The sequence below is a fragment of the Haplochromis burtoni genome, unplaced genomic scaffold, assembly GCF_018398535.1.
Source record: "Haplochromis burtoni strain Fernald_Lab_line unplaced genomic scaffold, NCSU_Asbu1 Contig_91, whole genome shotgun sequence".
Classification (NCBI taxonomy): domain Eukaryota; kingdom Metazoa; phylum Chordata; class Actinopteri; order Cichliformes; family Cichlidae; genus Haplochromis; species Haplochromis burtoni.
The window spans coordinates 1,921,831-1,941,236 of record NW_024582452.1 but is presented as its reverse complement, the minus strand read 5'-3'; the positions used below and the strand labels follow the sequence as shown (position 1 = coordinate 1,941,236).

At 39.3% G+C, this 19,406-nt stretch overlaps 1 protein-coding gene across 8 annotated transcripts in view; it reads left to right on the top strand.

The window, feature by feature from the left end:
• LOC102288766 (synaptotagmin-2) overlaps positions 1 to 19,406 on the top strand; it is a 62,858-nt gene that overhangs the window by 19,953 nt on the left and 23,499 nt on the right. For 4 of the 8 annotated variants that reach the window (XM_042222693.1, XM_014334836.2, XM_042222696.1 and 1 more), the window contains exon 3: positions 9,234 to 9,303. The exons of 3 other annotated variants lie outside the window; for them this stretch is intronic. The gene's annotated coding sequence lies outside the window, so the exon portion shown is untranslated. Of the gene's footprint in view, positions 1 to 9,233; positions 9,304 to 14,413; positions 14,643 to 19,406 lie in introns of those variants that run through there. One more of the 8 variants, XM_014334838.2, reaches the window with a different exon arrangement.

Here is a 19,406-nt window from a genome sequence, read left to right as displayed (position 1 = left end):
TGAAGTCTGGAGGCTTTTGAGTGGTTCATCCTTTTTTCCATTTGTCTTTGCATAGATTGTCCTCTTTCATAACGGTCAACCAATTATTACAATAATTAAATCACAACGTTTTATAGTTGGGTGTTCCACCTAAAATAACGTAAGAAAATCAATACTTTTCATTATATTGCTCAGCCATTTGTGATCTCTCTTTCTGTCTAATGTGGTCTGTAGTGTTATGTTTTATTCGCTGGGCAGATATGTAGGGAAGCAATTAATCTGAATTGTGTGCCATTTTGTCCCTGCTGTTGACCATTTCTTTGGGACTGGATGACGAATTGCCTTGTTTCTTCACATAAACACAGTTCTTGTCTCTGAGTTAAGCTAGTAGCCAGAGGAAAGTAGGCGCTCTCCGCCAGGATTTATGGACAGTGGGTTTGTGAAAAATAGTACTTGCTTCAAATATGTGAAGTCAGATCATTGTTTTCCTAAAAAGTCTGAGGACTGAAAAATATGGTGCAAAAAAACGAATCATTCTTGTTGATGTTTAAGTTGTGTCATGCAGTTGATGGAGCAATTACTTTTTAACTGCTGCCAGATAGGACATTGAAATTGATTTGATGCAGCCATTTTAAATTTAACTGAAATAGATCTGTAGCCACAGCAGTTTTTTTCAACCTATGCATCTAAATTAAATATGATCTAACCTGGCTTAACGCAGAGCAGTCCACAATAATGAGAGCAACATCTTTGCTGAAGGGTGTTAGGTTATTCTTTCATCCTTGTATGTGTGTAGGTGCTACAGCTATGCAGAAAACTAATCACTCAGCAGCAGTCAAAGACAAGAGATGGGCTATGGAGGCATTATAATATTGTTGTAAAATGTTGTTGTGATTCCAAATCAGAAATGTTGAATCCTCATATATTATACCACGGTGCCCTGCAATTAAGACTTGGTTAAGGTAATATATACTTTGTGTCTGACGAGATATCTCCTAACCAGATTGTTTTTATGTTCAAGCATTTCACTCATTTCAGACTTGTTTGTCTTTAATTAGCTTTACAAGCTATTATTTCTTGTTACTGAGATGGTATTACCCATTTTAAATGATTTAATGCTTGAATTAACAGAATTATGAGGGTGTTTGATCAACAGTGACAAGTGCAAAACAGCTTTGTCAAAGTCAGATTTTCAAATTATGTGCATCTTTTATTTTTGATCTCTTCACATACGCAAATTATGCCCAAATTGAATTCATTCTTTTATTATCACTCTTATGGTATTTGTATCAATATTCCTTTAGACTAAATACAGTTCTTCACAAATCAAGCAATAGCTCCATCCAGTTATAAACATAAGCATTAATCCTATTCTGAAAATTTTCTACATGCAACTCGACTTTAAATGCATTTTATGTTCATTTTGAAAGTTAAAGTAGATCTAGCTTAGTCAAGATTACTTATTTAACGGTCTTGTAGTTTGTCAGAAAGTTTTGGTTTTAGATAATGGTTTTGGTTTTATGGACTAAAATATCATGCTGAGTTCTTCTGTTTTTGTTCCATTATGCCAATAATTCAGTTTTTCATGTTGCACCTTACTTCATGCTAGATTAGTAGGGCTACGACACCATGAGTGCAGTGGGTTGCTGGGTTGGTAATGACCCCTTTTGTCAGCATGAATAGCAGTCGTTGTTGTAAAAACATAAACGTTAGATGTCTCATATATGCACTTCATTTCATTTTAAAATAATTTTAATCAAATCATATAGATATAGTTTTTCCATGTATCAAGACAAATTTACTTATTTCAAATAGTTTTGAGATAAAATCACCAAAGATGTAGCTTCAACTGAGAAAAATTGTCAAGAAAATGAAAGCACATTTTCCTACAAGTGTTTGATTTACAGTAGACACGCTTTTTTAGTTACACCTTGCTAGCAAAGGGTTGGACCCCCTTTTGCTTTCAGGACTGGCTTAATTCTTTGTTGCACAAAGCGCCTTTCCAGCATCTTGTTGCATTCAACAAGGTGCTGGAAACATTCCTCTGAGACTTGACATGGAGCTTCACGTAGTTGCTGCAGACTTCTTGTTTGCACATCCCCGATGGCGATCTCCTGTTGTGCCAAATCTCAAAGTTGCTCTATTGGATTGAAAGCTGGTGACTGTGAAGGCCGTTTGAATACAGTGAACTGACTGTCACCTTCAACAAGCAAATTGATTGAGTTGTTATCCTGCTGGATAAACATCATTTATTTCTAGCATGTATTGAAGTATTTTTTGAAGTATTTTGCAATTCTGTTCTCACTTATCAATAAACATAGTTTAGGATTGAACTAAGAATTCAGTTCAGGGGCCTGTTCTTCGTACCGCGCTAAGCTGGTCCTGGACAACTCTGCCCCTAACACAGCAATTATCCCAATATTAATTCAACATTTACTTAACTCAGCTTTTACTGTACCTTAATATTAGGTCCAGGAAGTATAGTTGCTAGCTTGGTTTGTTAGCCCCCTGGAAAGCTAATGATAGGAAATAAAATTTTACAACACAAATCATACAAACTATAATACCAGCGCTAGTACAACATTTGGACAATAATCTAACAAAGTATTTAGGCAATAGAACAAAAGACGCATGTTAAGGTTTTCATGAACTGACAACATGCTGGATGTGTTAACATCAGTTAAACTGTACCACTATAAGTTACCACTAGCAACAAAATGCCCAACTGAACCAAGCTGTTGGTGTCAGAAGAGCCGTGGGAGCTGTTTTTTAATCCTTAAAATTCTTGAGGGGTGACATGATGACAGCAAAGCTTTGGTGGGCTTATAGATAAACCAACAGTGGTCACAGCATATCAAGAAAAAGGAGATCAGAGGCTTTGCCCAAGGGGAAAAAATAAGAAAAAAAACATTGCCAGGTGTAGTAAGTTTACAAATCACAATACATTGTTTAATATATTTTATTTTAGAGTATCCTGCAAATACTAATGTTGACTTCCATTTTTTATTCAAGATCAAATATTTTTAAAGATATAAAATGTTATCATTCTCTATTTGTTTACTCACTGAATGGGAACATAAAGAAGCCAAGGAGTCACAAATTTTGTGTTTCTGCTGACTATAAAAGCCTCCCGCAGTCAGCAATCTGTCATGTAAGCAGCCACCCATCACGCTCTTCACCTCTCACACTCTGGGAAACAGTATGGGCTAAAAGTGAAGCCCATGGCTGCCTCCACCCCTTCCTTTATATTCAGAAAAATGGTGCACTGTGCCCACTGAGCTGATGAATGAAAACCTAAACATAGAAATTCCTAAGGGCCTTAAAATTGATATTCCTGTCCATCTTATTAATAGGAATCGTGTTATAAATGATTCGTTGTTATCTTGGAGGTATATCTTTGCACCAGTGTTAATCAAATTTAATTAGTGCACGTTAACAATTGTTTTTAGTGTCAGTTAGTCAGAAATATGTAATCTTAAAAGAACTAAATATTTAAGGTATGTGCTTTTATAAACCATCACCTACCACCACAAACACACCTAAGATGATTGTTTGGGACGCCTCTTCAACTGCTTATTAAATGTACTGATTCCTGTATAGCACCTTTTTACTCTCCTTTACACAAAGCACTTTATACAACACACCACATTTGCCCAAGCACTTTCTTATGTTTTTCAGTGCTTTCTAACTAACATTCACACGCCGATGGATGGAGAGCAACTTGGGATATTTGGCATGCAGACTGAGGGAGCCAGGGATCGAACCACCAATCTTCCGATCAGCAGAACTACCTGGCTAGAGCTTAACAAAATATCTAGTCATCCAATCACATGGTAGCAACTCAAGACTTCTACAACAACCTGCTGTAGTTCAAACCAGGTATCAAAATGAGTAACTGGGTTTGATAGTGGCATATTTGGTGTTCATAGATGGGGTGGTCTGAAAATGGTGATCTTGTGGGATTTTCCTTCACAATTATTTCTACGATTTACAGACAACGGTCCGAAAAAGAAAAAATATCAATTGAGCTGCTAGAGGTCAGAGGAGAACAGCCAGGCTACTTCAAGATGATAGGGAGACAAAACTAACTCAAATAACCAATTTTAAGAAAGGTATGCAGAAGAGCATCGCTGAGTGCATAACACATTGAACCTTGAAACAGAAGACCAGACGGAGTTCCACTCCTGTCAGCTAGGAACATTGTTGGACAATGGAAGACTCGGGAAAACAATGTCCGTTTTGATGAGCCCAAATTTTGCTGAAATTTTGGGGTCAGAATTTGACATAAACCATATGAAAGCAAGGATCCATTCTGGTTTATATCAGTAGTTCAGGCTGCTGTTGAACGGTGTAATGGTGTGCAGAATATTTTTTGGAATGCTTTAAGCCCCTCATTTAAATAACCCAACCTTCCTGAAATCATGTCCTTCCCTTTGTGTGCACAGTCTACCAGTCTTTTGGTGGCTGCTTCCAGCAGTTTAATGCGCCATATCACAAAGCTTAGATCATTTCAAACTGGTTGCTTGAACATGCAGTGAGTTCACTGTACAAAAATCATCTCCATAGTCACCAGATCTGAGTCAGATAAAGCACCTTTGGGATGTGGTGGAACATGAAATTCTCATCATGGATGTGCAGCCGACAAATCTATCTGATGCTATCATGTCAGTATGGACTGAAATCGCAGAGAAATGTTTCCAACATTCCTTTAGTTTCCTTGTTGAAATTCTGTGTTTAATCAGTGTCAAGAATAATAATGAAGCAGTTCTGAAGGTAAAAGGGGGGTCCAACCGAGTAATAGCAAAGTATACCTAATAAAGTGGCTGTGAGAGTATATACTTTTCTACACATGAATAATTATAAATATTTAAAATATGTATATTGCTTTTTTTCTATTTCCAATTATGGACTTGAAGACTGAAGGCTCTGAACATTTACCATTTCAGTCTTTTTAACAGTTTCTATCTCAGTTAGCTGTCTTTGCATTACCAATGCGACCTGATACTTAAGAAATTGCAAATGACAGAACTTAGAGAGAATGTACGTTAAAAACTCAATGTGACATCATTTTATAATATTAATATCATTATTTCCTGCCTGTCAAATTCTATTTGCACAGCTATCTCATATCAAATTGGCTTTTGTAAGCATGCATGCGTGCGATCATTCATCTGTGTACACTTATGTTTATGTGTAAATTCGTGTGTCTTGTGTGTCATGCAAAGGCCAATTCTTTAATGTGTTTGCCTGCCTTCTGGCTCACTGTTAAACCCCTGCATTGCAGCACTGCCAGTGGGATTTCAGCAGGCACGGCCCTTCTCTCTCTCTCTCTCTCGCTCTCTCTCTCTCGCTTACCCGCCATCCTCACAATAGAGAGATTAAATTTGGGCCAGATCCCTCCTGCGTGGAAAGCTCCTTGCTCACACATGCACATCTTCCAGTGTTCATATGCTACGCTTCAGAGACCCAGGGCAGCTGAGAGCCCCCAAAAGTCTCCTGTAGCAACCGTCATGGAGAGCCACGTGTCTTGGAGACAGACAGAGAGAGTAAGAGACTGAGAGAGAAAAAGAAAACATGGGATCCTTCGGGGCTGAGCAATTCAAGTGCTGTCTGAAAAGATGCACAGTAATCTCGATAAAAAATGGGAAGGCTCTGTAGTTTCATACTGTTTGACTTTTCCAGTTGTCGCTGGACTACATGGTGATCCTTACCAAACAGAGATCATCCAGGGAAAAAGACTAATCAGAGGATTCTTTGTGTTAGACATCAGTGAGATTTGATCAACGTGATTTGGAAATTTTGCAACTATTTTGATGATGGGTGTATGAAATATTAACGCAAGTAAAATTTTGTCTTAATGTAATAGCCGATTGGTCATCCTGCCCCTGAAATTTTGCAGTGTTATCATATGTTTTGAAGTATTTTAGTAAGCACTGCAGCAAGCTAATGCTAACGTCCCATTGGGAAAACAAAAACAAGTGGTTGGAGACCACAGCACAAACACAGTTATTGCAACTGTGTGAAATGAACTTGGAACTGCATTACCTTTGAAATGTTTTGTTTGAAATGGTTGCTTTAAAGATGGGGACCAGACCTTTGACTGCTTGCTGTTAGTTGCCATCTTCAAAGTGACTTTTGTCCGTGGACGTGGTGGTAAAGTCTGTTATCAGTTTGCGACTGATTGGGGGGAAGTTGGTAATAATACGTTGGTTGTTGTCAACATAGATGTTCACACTGAACAGAAATTCTCATTAATTACTGCCAATCAATTAAACTACTAATATCAGTTTGAAGTACAGTCAGAACCTCATAATTTGAAACAGAAATTCCTCCACAAATAGCGACATAGTTACTGTAAGTCATAATTTAACAGCAAAAATGACATTTTGACTTCCTGACTTACTTATGTACAGGAATATATCCAGAATACAAGTTGGCAACCAGCTGAGTTGAGACACCCGTTGCAGCTGAGTTGCAGCGATCAACGAAGAATGCTTGCAACGTGCTGGCAACCTGTCTGTGTTTAGAATTATTTGCAAACCTTTATTGATTGGACTGAGTGGGATTGCAGTGTGAGTCAGACTTCAATTGTTTGGAGACACCAGGCGGCCTGTGCAATCACCTTGCAACTGAATTATTGTATTTTGTGTATCTTGCATGTCACATCTAGCAATTAGTCAACTGTAACTCAAGTTCATGTGCTACAAAAATAACAGTTGATGATGTATATTCTGTGCCATGTTGTAGTGTGATAAACAAACGGATTGCAATTACCTAGGTATCTGTACTATAGTTGACCTTTGTCAGTTTGGCTCGACATGTTCATTTTGATAGGAGTCCACTGCCAGTATGGTTCACTGATGTGGGCTTATATGGGAAGCAAAAAAACCCCAAGTCATTATCAAATTCAGTTATTTTTCCTCTGCGTAGTTTGGTCCCTTGAGGGCATAAATAGGTGAGGAAGGATCCAATTATTTTCACCACGAGGCAATTCCCTTTAACATGATTGTATCTGTGATTCTGCACATCAGAGTCTGTCTCTCTTGTCAGGTAGCTAATTTATGATGTAGAGTGAGATTTTACTTTCTATTTGTCCTTACAGGGTAAAATCTATTTTTGAGATTTATTTCTGAGATTCTTTTGGATTATGGTATTATATAAGCATGCAGTACAAAAAAACAACTTCTCTGTTAAGGTTTAAGGTTGAGTTAGATTGAATGTTTTTGTTTTTTGTTTTTCATTCTGCATTTCTGTCACATTTCTGTCATTTGACCTGTCTTTTTAGGGTACAAAAAAATGCCGCTTGTTTTCTTGGACTCTAGCTGCAGCGTGAAGCAGTGTCGAAGCACTGCTTTTCTCCTTACTGTCACCAGTGCCCCTCAGCTAGCTGCAAACAGCTCACTTTGACACTTTCACAGTGTTTCTATGAGGACTGCGGGTATTTCTCTGTGCTGAAAGATAAAAAAGTCTGTATTCTTCCATGTACCTTGAAGTTATTCCTTTGTGTAGTCCTGATATTTTTCATCAGCCATCTTGTTGTCTACATCTGCCTTGGGTGTTAAAAACAAAAAAACAACACCATAAAACACGAGCATGAGAAAAAAATCTCTTTCAGTACTGTAGCTGTGTTAGATTTTCTTGTCTCAGCAGGTCCAAAGGATGAATTGATCTCAGTGGTGATCTTGAGAGTTTTACTGTTTAGAAAAGTCAAATGAATGTATAACATACATGAAATTCACAGAATAAAATTGGATTTGGTGATGGCAGGTTTAAATTGTATGGATTGTTCTCCTTCACTGAAGTGCACAAAATGAAGTTGGTTATCTCTCCCTGTGGATGTCTTTCATGATACAATTACAATAAAGCAATTAAGTCCACTGAGTCATGAAATTGATTGTTTTGCCAAAACAGAAGAAGGAAATTGGGCCCCAAATAAAAATATCCTCTGAGGTTTAAGCATAAAGATGGAATTTGACTGATTGTAGAAGTTCATCATTGCTCTTGTCAGCAAAGTTTGATTTGCAAGATCACTAAAGAACAGATGATCTTAGAGCTGCATCGTAATGGGGGAACATTTATTCGGCTTTCTTTGACAAGTGAATTGATGTGACTTTCATGTCTATATGCTAAATATAAATGCACGTAGATACTAAGCTTAGCTTAGCATTTGATCTGCATTTTTTGGTGCAGATTTACAAAAAAAGGAAGAAGAAAATTAAGTGTGATAAACAGCTTTAGAAATGTTTTTGGAGGTTTTTGTCAGCTTATATGAAGTCAACCAATTCTGGGTGTGCAGAGAGTAAAGAACTAAAACTGTTATTGATTTTGTCAGCTTACTCTTGGCCAGAAAAGTAATAAGTGAAATTCCCAAATTATCAATAACACCTGTAGCCTTTGACTATTTTTAAAGTAAGGAAATGTCAGACATTTCCTGTTTTCGACACTGATGGTACCAAAGGTGATTTTCTTCACAAAATTCAGCAAACAATGCACTCCACAAATGGGAGACATATTCCCTGTGTTAAAATCTGTTATTTGTCTAACCCAGCTCTAAGAGTCATGGTGAACAACTGTCTTGTTTTTGACAAGAAATCTGATTTGATATGCTTAAAGGTAAATGCTTTTTTATAGTAAATCACACCTTGGAGATGTTGTGGCACATAGGTTTGGAGACAAACTAAGCAACAATTTCTGTGTTGTGAAATCAAAGCTCTGTTGACTCATTACAGTGTCATTACGGTAATAAAAATGAATTAATTCAATAACTGCTGAGCAGTAGTGTGCAACGGATAGCTGTCAGGGATAATTCATTCATTCTGCCATTTTGGGGATCAAAACAGGATTTATCAACTTGTTTGTGTGAAAAAAAGGCAGGCAGCTATCAGTATTTATTGGCACAAAATGATGATGATTTGCTGGAGTAAGATTTTGTAATGTGCACTAGTAATATGTGCTCACCCAGTGGGATTTAATGTCATATATTATCTTGAAATGCTTTCAAATCACCCAAAAGACGAATAAAGTTTTGGTTGTCTGTCCCTGTGTGTTAGCCCTGCGACAGACTGGCGACCTGTCCAGGGTGTACCCCGCCTCTCGCCCTATAACAGCTGGGATAGGCTCCAGTGGCCCCCGCGACCCTGAAAAAGGATAAGCGGAAGTGAATGGATGGATGGATGGACTACTAAACAAGAGCATTTCCTCATAGATTGTTCTTTTACTCCAAGGATAAAAATGCCATTTTCTTTCTCTTACAGGATTTACATCTGACAACACTCTCACTGTGATTACTTCCAGATATACCTTTCAAGATTCAAGCTTTTGGCTGTAAGTATAAGACAAGCAAAGGCATACTATGTATTTGACTACATTAGTTGGGGGTGAGCTGGAAAGTTCACAGAGGGATAAAGAGAGAAGGGAGTGAGGGGGAGGAGAAGCTTCTCCACTTCAGCAGAGCGGTCCAGAATCATTGCTGTGACCGTTCTTTTTAAGCAGAGACAGATCACTGCACATTGTTACATGATTCCATCCTCTGCAGCTCCACTTTCAGAAATATCATTCATTCTCCTAGTCATTTCAGAAATCCAGCTTGCCTCTGTGCCCTTACTGTCCACTGAAAGCACGGCCTACATGGCAGGCTGTCTATGGCTGGATGCTCTCTGAAACTGTCTGGTAATATAACATTCTCAAGAGCTTTGGGGTGAAACAGTAGTTGACCCGAAAGAAAAGTCCTGTTGAATTTTATTATTTGAGAGATAGAAAATAACTCTTTCTGAAGAACGGCTGCGTTTGTCTCACACCAAATTTCTTTTCGGTAGAATGTTTGAGCTACACAGCAAGTCCAAAAAAAATGAAATCACCGCTGCATTATGAAATATGTAAATCGAATTTTAGCCCTGTGTGATCACATGTTTTGGACTGCATTAGATGTCAGCATGAAACGTGAGTCGGGCTTTCCCCGCTCTACCATCTGTTCTTAGAAAATCTTTGCATGTGCCAGGGAGGAGGGAGCCCACTGCAGTGTGTAGTGAGCGGGAAAGGCGTGGTTCGCATGACGGCGCAGCCCACTGTGAGCAAATATGATTTACTGTAGGATTTGCCCGTCTCCAGTATACCCTGCACACTCCAGCACTCAGCTGATTAATCAGAATCATTTCCATGAGTGATGGAAGCTCCAGCCTTGCAGGGGCTACAGACAGCTAATAAACCCCAGCGGGTAACAGCCACGCCTTGAAAGATGCTTACTTGCTTCTGCCTCTATACTGGCTCTATCCATCTGCCATCATTCAGTCCTCACTGCCCTGTGTCAGCCTCATTGTTATTAATATTGATCAGCTCATCTGTTGAATGAGAATTCATACCCCGGGGACCAGTGGCGCACAATTAGTTAGTAAGAGCTGGGGATCAGCTTCAGGATTGAATGTGGCACCATAGGCGAATAACAAAGATTGATGCCATTATTTAAATGCTGATCGCCTGGTTTGTAAACTGTAAAAAACCTTCAAGTTCATGTGGTAATTCTGTGAGAAGAACATGTGAGAGAACATGTAAATGAAAGCACCAGTAAGTTCTAAAAAATGGGATAAAAGATGTTGTTTTGATGAAATAGTAATAAAATAGTTGTCAGTTATGATCAGTGGTCGATATGAAATTCATTATAACTTACATCGCCTTTTAACGGTGTATATATGCGAAGATTAACTCTTATCAGTTTGATTTTCAGATTGTTTGTGTTTTACTTAAAGCTGCCAAATCATTATAATAATAATAGATATGATAAGTATATGTACTCACTTGTGGAGTTGTTAAAGACCCATTTTTTAAAACAAACATTACCAAAATATGTCCTTTAGTCCTAAATTATGTTTTTCCCCCTTACAGTACCCCTTTAATCTTTGATCATTTCACCTGCTTCTTCTTAACAGCAGCGTGGAAGCACACATGTATCTGTATGGCTCTAGCAGTGAGGTTTCCCTCATTGTGTCGGATCTAAAATGAGCCAACACAATGAAACACAAAGTGTTGCATTGTTGCTCTCATCTCACATCTGCAGCACCGCATGTCAGCAAAGATACAGAACCCCCAGTTTAAATCCTTGACTGCTAGCCACAGCATGAAATATTTACCACAAGAACATGAAGGCAGCAGTCACTAAAAAGATTTGGAGACAGGGCAACAGCGACAACACTGAACCGCTTTATGCAAGCTACATGCATAAATGCAAAGATTACGCTTAATAAAATAAATATGAAATGATGTCATGTGTTTTTGCACATTTGCTGTATGTGCTGTGTCAGGACCTATAATTGTTGCCTGGAAATGTTTCCTTTTTCTACTCACATACACAGAAAATAAGCTTCGTGGTTTCTTTCTCCTTATGTGCTTTTTATTTTCCCCTTCCCTTTCGATGTTCTATTTTAGTACTTAAAGAGAAAAGCAATACACAAAAGCACACACAGAAACACACTCCTAATCCAGTAAATACACGTACAAATAGGGAATCCACATGAAAAATAAAAAATCTACTGGACCTGGCCAAGGGTGTAATGATGTGCTCACTTTGGATAAGCTGCTATTGACGTAGCTGCTGCAGAAAAAATCATTTTGAGACAGTGATACACACAATTATTAGTTATATTAGGGAGCTTTTGTAGCATTTTTCTTTTAGCATTTGTTTTCACACTTTCTATTTCTTTCATTTTTTTTATTTGTACTTGGATTCTTGTGAATGTTTGTAGTGGAGTCACTGCAAGATTCTGGTTTCCTCCTGAATGTAGTCACATTTTTGGAGCTACATGAGTTTAATATTGCACAGAAAAGCACATGGTGCTACATGTGATTTTGTAGAGAAGGCTGGGTAGTGCATTTTAATGGCTGCCTATAGTTATTGACTGAGCAGCTCCTAATACATGACTGTGAGCTCTGTGCAGTTAGTCTTCACAACACGCAGCCCTTATTAAATATGGATTCTAAGTTGCACTGAACCTCTCTGGAGACTTGGCCTGCTTAGTTCAAAGTAAGGTCTGTTAGAGTTTTTTTTAATACTTATTACTCAATGAAATTATGCAGATGATTACTAGATTATTATTGTATTGAGAATCTGCTGCTGCAGCAATAGTCGGGAGCAAACAAATTATGATGAGAGCGTTGATACATTTGCCACTAAAAACCCTTCTGTGTTTCACATTTCAATGAAGAGAAGCCATTTTTGCTTACTACGGGTGAATCCAGCATGCTATGAATCTTCAGCATATCATTATGCTGTTTGCACTCTTCAGATACCGATTCAGACTAGGGCACAAGGCTATGAAATATCTCTTATAATGTGAAAAAGATAGATCGACGATGATGGCAGGATATTGTCACATTTGTTAATTTGCAGAGCTGGTCTGTAAATTAGCAGACAGGAAGGCTGTCATTTTACTTTCACCCTACTGAAAACTAGAGGGAGGGATTGTGTCTCTGTGATTTTTAAGAACATATTTCAGTTTTTGTTGTTGTTGTTGTTGTTGTTGACAGAAGACCAGAAGACACAGATAAAGCCAAAACCAACAATAAAAAGATCATGATAGCAAGTGCTTTGTCTAGCCAAGGTCTGGTACAGCTTATTCCTCAGCTTTCACTTCCTTATTAATTAAACACACACAGACACAGACATAAACACACGCATGCATATTAGTGAGTCACACTCTTGGATTGATGATTGAGCACTGTAGTCATTTTGAATCAATTCCTTAATTACCCTCCTGCTGCTCTAGCAACTCACTAATACCAATTGTGTATCAGTGTACAGCTGAACAAAGATGCAAAAACATTTTTTTGAGTTTGCTGTAAACCATAAAATCAGCTGGTTAGTAAATTAGCCTTTAAAAATAAAACTCAAATTGTACATTTGCTAGCTGTTTTTAAAGATCCACCCATTCATCCATCCATCCATCCAACTGTCCTATCGCACCTGTTGTAAGGCAAAAGGTCTGCCAGGCCTAAAGCAGAGAGACTTGCGGCCATTCACACCTAGAATTTGAAAAGAAGCCGATAGGAAACCATGAAAGTGCAGGCTGGACATGCAAATTCCACAAAGAAATGCCCCATCTGGCACTTTGGGATCAAACCCTCTTGCTGTGAGGCGACAGTGCTAACCACTGAACCACTGTCATTAACGGTATTAGTAAAATTTGTTATTAAAGAAACTATTAAAGGGGTGGCTGTGGTTTAGGAGATAAAGCAGGTTGTCCATCAATTGGAAGGGGAAGGTGAGGATATATGGAGTGGACAAAGATGTACAGAGCCCTCTACTCATTTTTCTTTATGTGAACTTTATTGGAATACCATTACCTTCCCTTTAATTACCAAATCACTTCTAATTCAAAAACAGCGAGTATCTATTACGGCCTCGACCCAGCACTGAGAAATGGCAATGTCACAGAAAGGGAGCAAATTGCGATCCTCCCTTCCAGATGTATGTTTTGAAATTGCAGCAACCCACCCCCCTCTCTATCCCTACCCCTTCCCTTTTTAGTGATTGAGACTTTATTGATTTTTGGTTCCAGCGCTCATTGCAGCCCAATAAGGTGGATGATTCACTTAGGGGAGGATGATAATTCCCAGTGACACACAGCAGTGCCCCAAGGGCTCCAAACTGTCTGGTTGACCATTGGCGTCAAGTGAAAGTGTGCATTACATCTTCTCATTAATCCAATAAAACGCCCACTGTAAGGGGAAAAAAAGCTGTGGATTTCGATGGTTTTGCAATATTTACGCAAAGAATTATACAGATAAGATTCTATTTATCAAGCTTCACAGCTTACAGTATGTAAAGCATGGTGGAAAGGTTTTTAACGTTATATATCTATATATTTATATAAGGTTTAGGTTGGTATGAATATCTAGAATAAATCTTTTATTATGACAGTAGCAGGGGTGTTAGTCAAAGAACATAAACAAGATAAATGAAAAGAGAGCCAAAGCAGCAAACTACTGCTGAGGTAAGCAGGCATCTTAGTGTGTGCATATTATTGGATAGTGGTGTCTTCTGTAATATATCATTTTTTTCCTCTGTCCTCTTTTCATTTCCCCATTTTTTTTGTTGTTGTTTTTTTCAAACACTTGCAGCCTTGTTAGCTGAGGGACACATCCGAAACCAATTGAGTCCTTCAGCAGCAGTGGTCTTTGGAATAAGGATATGGATGCCGGTCAAACTGTAGAGCATCTGGCTGCTTTTGGATTGCCCTTATGCATCGGTGCACAGATTGCTGCATACAGCACCTTGTGAGCAGCATCACAAATCAGCTGTCCGAGCAGCGAGTGCTGGAACGGAGAGAGAGATTGAAGATGGAGAGAAAGCGAGGGGAAGGGAGAGCTGAAAAAAGGGGAGGGGGTTCCATTCAGTGAAAGAAAGAGTGAAGAGAGGGAGAGGAGGAGGGGATTGAGAGAAACAGAGGTGGGGGTAGTCACAGCTAGAATGACAGAGAGAGCGTGTGTGTGTATATAGGAGAACAAGTATTGCTGCAGTGGAAACAGTGCGAAGAGGACTGCAGTTTCTGGTGCTGATGGGAAAGCAGTCGAGGGACATTATTAAGGCACTGTAGCATTAATCCTAAGTGCCTATTTGGTGAATGGGTTTGCCTGTTGTGGAGAACAGGATTACGGAATTACGGTAGTGCTAGGTAAGGATGTATTTTAAAGTCTCTTCTCAGCTCTGCTTGAACACTTCCTTCGTGGAATCTGGAATAGAGTTACGGGCTGGTGGTTGCTGCTGTATTGGAGGATTTTTACCTGCAGCGTCCAACTTCAGCATTTCTTTTTTCGTTCCTTATACAATAACGCAGGTGCTGTGTGCATGTTACCGATGCATGTTCCCAACTTTACTCCGAGACGATTCCTTGTAAAAGAAATACAGACCGTTCCTGGGCCCTTATCTGCCCCGGGATCTAGTCACAGGACCTTGAGTTCAGGAAATTAATGATTTCAAATCAGGTAGTGTTACGTAAATTTTTTTGGAAGGGGAGTGTAGCTTTGGCTCTGTATATTATTCTCATTGATCACGGCTCATTTAGCTTGCCTGGTGGATGTTGTACCTCTTTCCTGGAGAGTGTCCAGGAGGCTGCCCTGCTGACAGATGCTGTGCTTGCCCCTTTAGCTACACCGGTTTCTCTCATAACCTCCCTAAATACTAAGAAACAGGCAAGTGGAGCCAGAAAAAGCACACTACACACACACACAAACCCCAGGTCTGTCCACAATGTAACAAAACAGACACAAGCTTCACTACTCTTTATCTTTTTAGACTGAGCAGTTAGACACAAAAAGAGACTGACAGTTGTGCTGAGGAGTATAGAGGGAGGGGTGGGGATTTCATAAAGTGCTGCAGGATGCTCTTTTTTTCTGCTGCCTCTCATGGGACATATAGCATAGGCAGCACTGAGGTGACAGTACCAAGGACGAAACCTATAATGAGCTGCGTGTACTTCTTAATTCCTAATGCTGACTCTTGCAATTCTGAGCCTATCATTATCACAGCAGAGTTATTATTAAATTCCATTTAATTAAAATTCTATTTAACAAATAGACTAAAAATAGCTAGGGTGTTATTTTGCAGTGTTTTTGAAAGCCAGGAGTTTTGATCCTGCTTTGAAAGCAAATTACAAATACAACACAATTTTTACATCATGCACAAAGAGAATTGTTAATTATCAATTCATTATTTATTCTTCCGCCTTGTTCTGAATAACATACTGGGATTTAAACTAGGTCTATTTCTCCCCTAGTATCTGGTGTCACAATGATCAAAGTCAGTCAATGGCTTGCATTTGAAATGGTCACATGATCATTCGATTCTAAGAAGTCGAGTAGACAAGTACACTGTAGAATGTCAGGGATCACATTATATGTTCATGCAGAACTGTAGGTACTCTATCTGTGTATTTACATGTCCAATATGCAGAGTGCAGAGTATTCAAGAGGCTATGTGATACTGAGCATGCTCTGATGATTCTTTTTTTTTTTTTGTCAAGCTCTAAAACATTCAGGCAGGCTCATTAAGTTCAAACCTCAGGCAGCCGCTCCCAGTGGCTCTCGCACTAAGAAACACTCTCAGAGTCTCTCATACATAACTAGAAAAATGAGAGGAAGCTTTGAAGTTCACCAATCTTATTTCTTTTTTTCTCTTGGCTCCCACCAAGAAGGCAGCTGGTGCCCGAATGCTGGAACTGCTTAAAGAGGAACACAAAGAAAAGAGGCTTATTCTAACTGTGCAGCCTGTATCCTGTGCTACAGTATAGTGCTAGAGTGGGTGTGCCCTCTTGCACCCATATTACTGTTGTTTTCCAACTTACCATAGCTTTATTTAGGTTAAATTGTTTTTCTCCCTAAGCTTGAATCTTAAAGTATTCCACAAGCAAAAGCTTGTTTAAAATGATAATGCCAGCCATGTTGGACTCTAAGAATGAGTCAGTGATTTCCTCTCTGACACGTTAACACAGCTATCACCATAATTGCTCAGTTGCCATTTGTTTTTCACTCCAGGTGAGAGTCGAGCCTTTCCAGTTCTGGCCCAAGCCCATGTGATGGTGTGTCGCTGGCAGGAGATGGCAGAGAGATTCAGTGTTAAATGGTTAGACACTGTCACTAGTCACAGCCTCCTGCAGTGCTGACGGGGCAGTTTCACCACACTTTAATCTTTACAGGGAGAAAAAAAAAACATGCTAGTCATGGCGAAATTTCCAGCAGCTTTCTTTTCTGGCCCCTTAGCTTCATTGGAGGAGACAGTTTGTGATGGTCAGAGAGAGCACAGCACAGAGAAGGGGCATACTTGGAGAATTAGTGATGTGGTTTTCAGCATGTTTCATCATACTGTTTTGTGTAACACCAACAGTGTTACAGCAAAACCTCTGAATTTACCCAGTAATTAGTAGTCTGAAAAGTTACATGAACATTGAACAGTTAAGTTTCAAGCAGGTCTACATTAAATTACTGAATATATCGTCTTGGTTCGGATATATACGTCTGGTTTTTTACTGCATCCAGGAGCATCAACTGCATTTTAATTGGAAATCCTTTGGCTTGACATAGCTGGGACCTCCTAGGTAAAATTTTCTTAGTGGATTAGAAAATGGTGGTCCAGTCAGCCACTTGGTGATCCCAATGTTACCTGTGGGCCATAAGCTGAGCATCTCAGGCATTACTTTCGATTTGGCGTCAAAGAGGCATTACTTTTTTGACCTACCAAAACTTTTAAAGAAGTGCTATTTACATTGTTTGCAGTCTTTATGCTAGTCTAGGTAGGTTTATATATACTCATTTTCATTATCTATAACTGTGCATATTTTATTTATTTATTTATTTCAGCCAAGCCACTTCTTCAGAGCAGTCATAGTGGGTAAATCCTTACGTTTAGCAGTCTTACTGCCTGCGTATGTTCCCTTTTTAACTGTTATTAGATGCGGCCTATCTGCATTGCTGCAGAAGCCCTCTGCTCCGTCACATTTCCTCTGCACAACCTTACATGCAGATTGGGTCACTGTCTCTGTGACAGAATGATTAATCGACCTATCAGGGGACAGGGAAAGGGGATGTGCTGAGGGGGAGAGGGAGAATGTATGGCAACTGGCTGTAAATGATCCCCGCAGCTCCTCACTCAGCATTCAAACCCTGGCATCCGCCCCCCACCCCTTCTTTTTTCAAGGATCCCTCCTGATAATAGCTGAATCACATTCAGCTGCAGGTGAGAATAAGCATTGTTTTATCTACCCAAGCAGGTTTGTAAATGAGGCCCTCTGGACCACCCTTTGGATCAGTGCACAATGCGATAGATGAGAAAGAGGCTCTTCTTTAATTCTCTTTAGTGAGATGATCTGCAAAACACCTTTTTTTAACATCCTTATCTCAGTCAGTGCGTTCACATCATCAGCAGGATTTCCATCATTTTGTTGACATAAAAGTGTAAGTGCCCTGCTGACCTCGCTGATGGATGGTCATACTTTTTTCTGTAGATGCTTGTGTTGTTTATGTTTGCAGTCAGAGTATTCGTGCAGCCCTGAAGCTGTACACAGAGTCCTAGTGTCTCTGTAAATATCCTGTCCTAGATGACCGCAGTTTCGCTGACTGTATAGCAGATCAGTCACTGAGTGAGTATGTAAATGTCAATCAATCTGCTCTTTGTCGGTGCAGATTTGGTGTAATGTTTACAGCGTTACTGTCCACTTTTAAAAGTGTTTTTCTTTTTTGTTATAAAAATGTCAGATTTAAATTTTGTATGCTTTGCCATCACTTTTTTAACAGCAGCTTTTCTAACATCACTTCCATCATGTGCCACATTAACACAAATAAGGAGACATAAACACCTTATATGAGAGCTGTTTAACACTGACGTTTGAGCCATGTTGGGGGAGTTCATTGTTCAATTCGCTGTTAAATAAAATATAGCATCTGACAGACACTTGGCATACTCATTTATTGTGGCTAGCAGTTTGAAGGCTGTTGGTCATAAACTGAGGAATCTGGCTCTGAAGCATATTTTACACTGCATGCTGTGTTTTTGGATTTGCAAGTGCTTTTGTCAGACTGTTGGCTGTCTACCATGCAATTGCAAAACAGGGAGTGCTTTAAAACTCCAGTAGGCTACCTTGCAGAAATCTGCCTCTGCCATACAATTAGCAGTTATCTGACTCTGCATGCCTGGTGAAATCGTGGACTTTATATGTGATGAACCAGAGATGCAGTAACATGAAAGACTTTACAAGATATACCCATGGAGCCCTGCTAAACTTGTTGTTACAAGTACTGTAGAGCAATACAGAAAACTCTATTGCTAATACTGTAATCCAGTGGCAGTGTAATTGTGTTTTTGCATATACAAATGAATATACACTCACTGCCCACTTTGTTAGGGGCACCTAACTCATTTGCATAAACATCTAATCGACCAACCACAAGGCAGCAACTCAGTGCATTTAGGCATGTAGACATGGCCGGGACCACTTGCTGAAGTTTAAACCAAGATTCAGAATGGGGAAGAAAGGTGATTAAAGTGACTTTGGACATGGTGTGTCTTGTAGATGGATGATTCAGAGTATTTCAGAAAATGCTGATCTACTGGATTTTTCCCTTACCATCTCTAAGGTTGACAGAGAATACCAAAAAAGAGAAACTATCCTGTAAGCAGGAGACCACAGTGGGTGCCATACCAGTCAACTAAGAACTGGAAACTGAGGCTCCAATTTTCACAATGTTGCCTGGCTTGATAAGTATTGATTTCTGCTGCAACATTTGAATGGTAGGGTCAGAAATTGGCATAAACAACATTAACACATCGATCTACTCTGCTCTGTATCCATGTTCAGGCTGATGGTGAGGTAAAGGTGTGGTGGAACTTTGGGCCCCTCAGTACCAGTTGAAATTCCTTTTAATGCCACCAGCCTATATAATTGTCA